This window comes from Ruditapes philippinarum, unplaced genomic scaffold (genome assembly GCF_026571515.1).
Source record: "Ruditapes philippinarum isolate M1 unplaced genomic scaffold, ASM2657151v2 ctg237_1_1_1_1, whole genome shotgun sequence".
NCBI classification, from domain to species: Eukaryota; Metazoa; Mollusca; class Bivalvia; order Venerida; family Veneridae; genus Ruditapes; species Ruditapes philippinarum.
Window position 1 is genome coordinate 4,278 of NW_026866307.1, and position 8,807 is coordinate 13,084.

The window sequence follows — 8,807 nt, forward strand, 5'->3', positions numbered from 1 at the left end:
TTCTTACTAAATTGCATATTATAGTCTGAAATTTTTGAAAAGTTTATTTTTTTAAAGTGTTTCAACATGTAGAACTTTTAGATTTTAAACTACAGTGTCAAACGAAGACCTGCTTTTACGCTTTTACCGAGCGAATGATAATTCCGCGCAGAATAAAACATTCTTTGTATATTTTAAGGATGACAATCACGTCTTATTTCTTATTTAATGCTTAATAAAATTTTACACTCCAATTTTAAAAGATAAAATAGAGAATAAAAAAAGCAGAGAAAAAAGTTTTATAAACCGACGGTTCTTCGCTTTAAAAGTTTTCTATTGTTACTCGGGTATGCTTTAAGATAAATTATTATTTAAAAGCCATAATACAAAAATGTTTTCCAAACCCGCTTAGTTCAATAAGGAAAATACAAATCGAATCTCTCTTTAGAGGGGTGATGTTTCATCCTCCTCGACGGTTTCTAGGCAAAATTTCTCGGACAATTGTTCTCGGTCTAATTAGTTATTGTGTCTAATGCTGGATATCCATTTAACCGTTTACATCAGTGTTAAACTTTGGTACGAGATACCATCGATATCGAAAAAATCACTTTAATGTGTCAAATACGGGCTTTTAAAAAGACCCTTTGTTATGAGATTAGTCATAGTTTGCTTTTAATGGCCGATGGAATCTATTTTCTTATGTTTTACTTTTTCACCAAAACAAAGCAGTGCGCTTGTCAATAAATTTACACAGAGACAGCCCTTTAGGATGACCCTGGAGCATATTGCAACAAATTTGTTGTTATGTTAGAAAGTCTCCACTGCCGTCTGGAGCTTTGTATAGACATATTTTGCCGAAACGATAGTCGTTGACTTGGTACGGCCTTTAACCAAATAAAAGGGTACTAAAATCCAATTCAAAACTAATAATTTCATAATAGACCATTTTTCGAGTATTACGTTTAAATCTAATAATTAAGTGATGTTAATCTGATGTATTACAACTATATAATTGTTTAACAATTAAAATTCAAAAATTCAGTGCTAAACAGTAAAATAAAAATGACACCAAGAACCGTTTGCCAATCTTTGTTGAGTTTATTCTTCATATTCCAAGATTCAAAAATATTTTTTCAAATGCATTTACTCTACATATTATTCAAATCAATCTATTTTAATAAACAAATACAAACTGAAGTAAATTAAATAAGATTCGTTCCATACAAAATCATGCCGATTCGTCTTGATTCAGTATTGGGATGGTAGCTTGTACTAAACTAAACCGTTCATGTCACAAGCTCTGGCTAATGAAAATGATGTGATTGAGGCCTCCGTTCCATCTGTGTGTTTACTCGATGGTGATCATGGAACTTTTTATATGGCACTTCCGTGTAAACCACATTGCTTCATTTGAATGACTCTGGTCATGCACGGCAGTTGTAAGTCATATTCCCACAACGACATGGTTTAATGATCAAGCACCATTTTATTGAAAACTTATGTTTCCGCATAATTCGATACAAAATGTTCATTTCTCTGTTAATTAACTTTTGTTTTTACATGAACCTAGTTACAATACGAGAAATTATTTATAAGGCATATAAGTGATGTAGGATTGATCTTCTGGAACGTTAAGGGTATGTTATACTGTCTTAAAAGGAAGTTATCCTGCGGCAAAATAAAGACAGTTTACAATTAAGTAGTTCTTTAAAATGTTTATCTGTTCTTTTCGGAAATGTTTCAACATTATATTCGTTATCTGGCAAACATTACACCGAGTTCTCTGTATCAGTGTCCCTCTGCGAAGCTACGGCACATGCTTAATTTGGGTGATTATATCTACATCTTTATAATTTTCTAGCCAGAATTATACCTGAAAGATTAGCCAGAATCATACCTGGAAGATTGAGTTCTGATCAATTGAATAAACTTCTACGCAATTTTATTTATCATTATAAAGTTAAAAATTTTTTTAAAAAAGTAGATGATCCGTTCTTGTTCACGTTTCTATTGACAAACAATGCGGTCGAATGCATGGAAAATACCACATATTTAAACAAAAATGAAAATTACGGCATCAGAAAGTGTGTCTGATAATCGGGTGGCTGCAAAACTTACAACGCGGTCGTATGGCAGATAAACATCAGGCCTAAATGGTTATTTCCAAATGGAACTAATCGTAAAAAAAGACTTCAGGAATTAATACCTGTTAAAGTACTTGTACTAGTTAAGTGCCTGAATGAATTAAGCGATGGTTCAGTAAACTATGTACACGAGTCCAAAGTCTAGGGGTGAGTTGAAATTCAACCTCTGTAAGAGGCAAGAAACTCGAAGACAACGACCTTAACCACTAGTTTCGTGGACGTCCGTTTTTGGTCTTTTGTCAAATCAAATATTGAAAGAAAAAATATGAGTTAAAAATTAAATCAAATGTTCAATAAGATGTGAAGAAAATCATTAAAGCTCGAAAAAAAAAAGATTATTCAACTCACATTCATCATTTTCCGAGTCCAAATCCTGAAAACAAACTAGTGTCACAGAAAGATATATTGCCGTGACCCGAGTCGGGCTCGGACCTATGAATCTGGGCTGAGAGACAGACACCAATCATCATTTGTTTGTTGTTAATGATTTTTTGTGTTAAATTCTTAATATTTTCAGACAAAATGTTTGTTTTTCACACTTTTTTCCAGATATTTGTAATCTCCCGCGAAGATGTCCGATGTTAATATACACTGGCTTGGTAAAATGTTACTTACATAAATTAATTTCAGTCATAATAAACAAAAGTGAATTCCCCTTGACCTACACCCCCCTCTGCAATATTTCTTAATCAACTTTAAAGAAAAAGGATTTTTTATCTTGAATGTATGATTTTTTTATCATGCAGCCAAATCATAGAACATATTTTCTTGCATGTACTTTCATTATAATTAGATTATCTACCAAATATTAGAAAGATAATGGTTTAACTTATAACACTTTGATTTTTATTAAAACGATATTTAATAATACTTAGAAATGTTATTACTCGACCCGTAAAAGGGAATAAGCTTCCATAAATAGATCGTATACTCTTTTATTCAAATAGGACATATTTGATAAGAATTTCATAGATTTCTATCAATCTCTACAATAAAAATATTCAAATAAAAAATGAGTTTAATCAATTTCAAGTTAACAATTTTGTTTATTTATGTCAGGTTTACGTGTTGCTTTCAACCTATATCAAAACAACAGAAGGCGCCTTGAGCTGCGTTGAACATTCTGATGTAAGTGTTGATTTTATATTTTTCCTTTACTCTTTCTTTGCTAAAGCAAGGAAATTTATAAAATTCAAACAAGGCAATGATTAAAACATAGATTGCATTGTTTAGATAGTCCTACTTATGATCAAACACCGACCTTAAGTTTAATAAGGAAAAATATGTCTTTGACTTTTTACCATGTGACCTAATTTTTCAGCAACCATATCTAAATTTAACATCCAGACAGAGACAGAAAATTCAATATAGGATGTGATCTTAAGAGTATGAAGAAAGTTGTTCTTTCATTTAACCCGACGATCTAGTTTAACATATTCGAAACTAAAAATTTTACCAGTATAAATAGCAAAATATCACCGTGTTCAAGTGAGCTAACTTTAAATCCAATCATCCGCTTAACAACCAGAAAACTATCTAAAACATAGCTTTGATTTCTTTTATTAAATATAAGATTTTGGATCTTCAAGGGTCAAGGTAACATTAAAGATGAACACTGTTCGTCATACACATCTAGACAAATATTTAAATAGAGAAAAACATAATGCCTCAAGGACGCGCAAAACGACTTGATTGACATGTTTTAGCTTGTTTGTGGACAGTAGTGGAAAGTGAAGGTCACTGTCCACGCCCAATAGCACCGGCTTAGGCAGAATTCAACATTTAAAAGCAAAAGTGATTGTTTGTTTGTTTGTTTCATTTTACGCCTTTTTTCCAACGTATTTCATCATATAGGCGGGTAGTTTCCTAACCCATCGTTCTGGAGAGTTACACCAGTACTAGACAAAACCTTCCTCCGCGCTAAACTACCCAAAGCATCTCCCGGGGATCGAACCCACGCCAGAGAGGTAACTGGATTAGAAGTCATCGACTCTAACCCCTCGACCACGGAGCAAAAGTGATGAAATAATAGATGTTGAAACATCCGCAGACGTGCTCATACGGCCGATATCATGGAACATTCAAATTTAATCTAAAACGTCCAAAGGATGTTTTTGATCGTATTGAGTAGAAGTGTTTTGTGAGTAGTTCTTATAGCACACAAAGGTCACTCTGACCAATTAGATAATCAAATGATATAGTACAGATATAGTAAATGTAAATTACGGCATATAATTAAACAATTCAACAAAATGGAATCTGTTTAATAACAGTTCAGAAATTTTTTATTGCAGTGTCCTGCCGGAAGTGCATGTTTGCTCCCGGGTTTTGGAAAAGCAAAGCATCCCGCCTCAAAAAAATGTTACCCTTGTAAGTTAAATACGTCAAACATTTGTCAGCAATTAATCAGTAACATCTTCAAAAAAATTTAAACTGTTATTGTAAATACTCTTAGGTTTTACCTTTTTTATTTTCATTTAAATTTATTAATTTATCTTATTTATTTATCTATTAATCTACTTTTTTCTGGAAAATCATGACCATTAGAATACAATTATTTTATACCTATAATTGTCGACAAACTTCCGTTACTTTCAATAAATGATTTATTTTGAAAATTTTTGTTCTCAATCTTACTATGATTTCCGTTCATAACAGCTATTTAGAATTTTAGAAATACACAAGGGAAACTTGTTTGAAACTTTAAAACTTATTTGATATTCAAATTGATTGCATTCAATGTGGTAGTTTCATTACTGCTAGTAAATAATCTAATCACAAACAATTTATTAATGGCATCTTTTTAGGTTCGTGTGCTGACTTGAATCAATGTTACATTCAAGGGGGCCTTCACGGCATGAATACGCAATGTAACTGTTTCCGGGTCGGGTTTTTACTGGCTGCAACTGTGAAACAAGTAAAACATGCATTTTACGTAACTGTTTATCAACCAAAGTCGCTGTACTTTATAAATTGAATATTTTATTTTGGGGGTTACGTCACAACGACGCAGTATAGATCATATGATGACATTAGATATTTACTGTTAAAGGAAAACCTCACGTGCCCTTCTAATGTATTATCCCTCAGGCACGAACGGGCACCTGGGTAGAAACCACCGACGTTCCTTGAGCTAGTTATATTGATATATTTGATTGCTTAAAACACAATCTTAGAAGAATGTTCCCATTTAATAAAAATAAGTGAAGAAGATAATGTTATAATGAAAGGGAAAAGAAGTATAATTTTAAGAGAGGAGGAGATCATTCGAAAAAACAACTAATGCAAGCTTTTCATAACGATCGTTAATGATCTTGCATTAATTAGCATTTTATATAAGACAACTTTCATCAATATTTACCAGTTATCTTTAAAGGCGTATACTGTACAATGTCTGTATAACTTATGTATGAATTGCATTCTTTCAAACATATTTTTGTAGTAAACAAATAAATCATTTTCGTGATTAAACATATAGTATGCTTATCCTTGAGTAAAAATATTTTAATCACAAAAAAGTTTATTTATTTTTGCATTTGCAAAGAGACTGTGTAGCAATTATCAATATTTTCTAATATCAAATTTGAGCACAGTTTATCTTTAATTTAGATATTGATGATTGTGCTTATTCACCATGTTTGTATGGAGGGACATGTAATGACGGGATCAATTACTACAATTGCACATGTTTGCCTGGGTTTAGTGGAGAGAACTGTGAAATAGGTACGTTGTATATCCAAATCTTTATGCAAAACTTTCTTTCATTTTGAACTTTACAAACTGAAAATGCATTTGCATAGGATTTACAATACACGCATAAATCATATATTCAATCTAATGCGTTTGTCATAACTTATCTACGGTTTTAACCATACATGAATTGTGATTAAACTTCAGGGGGCACCTTTGTATCTGATCTTTGTTTTACGTTACTTTAAATCATTTATCAAAAATTGTTTAACAGAAGTTTTAAACATGAAATACAATACTACTCTACCGTACTACTTTTTTCATTTTCTAGTGACACGTTCTTTACATGTCTCTGTCAAAGTCGTTTGGAATGTTTTTCACGAATATAATAAGTGGCTTTCTGGTCAATTTCAGGAAAACTTGTTTTGATGAATCCTTATAAATATCATAAAGCAAAAACTTGTTGGTCTACTTTTCGCCCTTAATTTAACATTTAAAATCTATACAGTTATTTCTTAAGAAAACAATTACAGTTTTCAGTCAGAATTCAATATATAAATGAAAAACAACTATGTGATCGATTATCTATATTTATAGCGTTCAGCGGTTGTTGATGATTTGCAACCCGAGGGACAGAGTAAATGGGGAATATGTAATCTACAATAGCCAAAACGAGCCATACAAAAGTGTACTGCGAATTCCACGCAAGTTATGGCTACACGTTTATATCAAAAGGAGATGCTGGGAAGGCTTGACCTGAACCGCCTTCGGTCATATTATACTGAAGTGTTTGGTAAGAAACTTGCGTTCAAATGGGCATCAGTATGATACTACAATGGAACAGATCAGTACTTATTCTTCATTGAATATAAGTATCCAGTACAATGCTAAATTGAAATTTTAAAAAATCCAAAACAACAGTGCAACCCTGGGGGTCTTATTTGTATGTTTTGGGTTCTTACCAATGTCTATTTGCAGCAAGTCCCCTCTACACAGGGGGATACCCCAGCAAAAGGTTTAAAGACTTTCACCGTTCTAAAAATTTTTTTAGGTTTAAACCAAAACCCGCTACCCTTTGCTTCTTTGTCAAAACCCCAAAAAATAAAAAGATCCTAATGGGAAAACTTGACTTGCTGCCTTTCACACCAAATTGATGAGAAAAAAATTTGGGAATTCCGAAAAATGCGCTAACCAAGCTCCCCAAATTTATTTTCCCTGTAATTTTCTTTTACCAATTTTAAATTTTCCATGGAGGGTGGGTTTGGGTTGCAATCAATGGCTACAAAATTTGGATGACTTTTTTGGTGCTGCGTTAGGGTTTTCCCCTTTGGTATGTAGGTCAATTTTTCTAACTAACTATAATGTAATTCATAATTTTCAATTCACAATTCGGATGTCTGGCAACGAACTGTATTTTCAATAATTCAATATTTTGATATTGACAGCAGCCAAAAACAATGATGTCATTAAAAGTGTTTACTTAACATGATTGCAAATAATATTCAAAAAATATTCAATGTAACAATTTACTAGTATTTTTAGTATTAGAAGTTGCAAGTCGCTTAATAGTAGATTTATTCTATAATTGACACCCATTTGAAATTTTCTATTCTATTTTTCAGATATCTAGAAGGACTCAAATTATTGATATCGTAAAGAGAACATATAAGGCTGAAGAGAAAAAAAAATTCTTTGTACGATTTCATGTGCGTTTAAGTACATTTTTCAAATGTTTATATATATTTTATATGCCCATATATAAGTTTGTCCCCCCCCCTTTTGATGGTTATACCCTAATTACTAGGACAAATAACATGTTGTACAAAGTTGGGAAACATTTGTGTTCATAGATATACGGTGTCCTTTTTTTCTGATTTATACAATCACAGTGTCCTATTTTCTGATTATACCATCACTTGGCCGACACCACAAATAACATCATGTGTAGTTTCTAAAACATGACTTTGCTAACACGAATTACATAATGTAACAGCTTGTGACTAAAATTATGCCTAAACATTCATTATATATCTTACCTTTTGAAGGAAATGCTTATTACGCACTCTAGTTTGCTGACATAAATGATTTAATATACCAAGTAAGTTCTAAAACAAACTGTTAAATAACTATGCATTTACCATACATATGCTTTTGCTCACAAACGTAGCAAAATATACATCTTTGGAAACACTTTTATTGATAATGCCTTCCGATGCCTTAAATAAAATAATGTAACCACTACAACTATGAATTTCTGCCCTCACATTTTCCTGTCACAAAAACAAAATGCACAAGTTGGGACACAATTTATCATACCTATACAGTATCTATGTTCATCCATTTGTTTGTACAAATAACAAAATGCAGTTAGTTGGGAAAACTTGTTTGTCTATACATTTACTACGCTCTCCACTTCGTTGGCACAAATAACATAATGCTCCAAACCTTGGGAATACTTTTTTATTTTCAAATTAACTATGCCCTTTATTTTGCGGATACATGTAATATTAAAACCAAGATGGTTTGGGAAAAACTTAAATTGAATACTTATAATGTGTTGTAAATGTGTTGTACACTTATATACATTTACCGTTTAGACAAAAAATATATATGTTTAAGCAGAAGATCTAGGTTTCCAGAATCCTGATTATCTGAATAAAAATCTTGAAATTGTTGAAAAATCATCGAAATATTCAAAAAGAGTCGAAAATTTTTATCTGATGAAACATCGCCTGAAATCTGAAACTAGCAAACTATCACTTTATAACGTTATTTCCTATGAATGTTTGTGTACAGCCATTAAGTTTCAACATCTTGTTCTTTAATATTTGTTTGTATATAATATTATTATAGGTTCTTTCTCTTATATTGGTATAAATTCCTGAACTGGTAATTGATGCAAGAAATTGAACAAAAATAATGAACAACAATGTAAACCTGGTGAATTTCAATTTTGTGTGCAACAAATCGTCGTCAGGTACAATTTAATTATGC

The 8,807-nt window shown here is 31.8% G+C and overlaps 1 long non-coding RNA gene across 1 annotated transcript; it reads left to right on the top strand.

Moving 5' to 3' along the window:
* Positions 1 to 4,432: 4,432 nt before the first annotated feature.
* LOC132732080 (uncharacterized) lies at positions 4,433 to 5,846 on the top strand. The gene is made up of 3 exons (XR_009625980.1): positions 4,433 to 4,493; positions 4,931 to 5,040; positions 5,733 to 5,846. It is a non-coding gene; the product is annotated as an uncharacterized LOC132732080 (long non-coding RNA).
* The last annotated feature ends 2,961 nt before the right edge of the window (positions 5,847 to 8,807 follow it).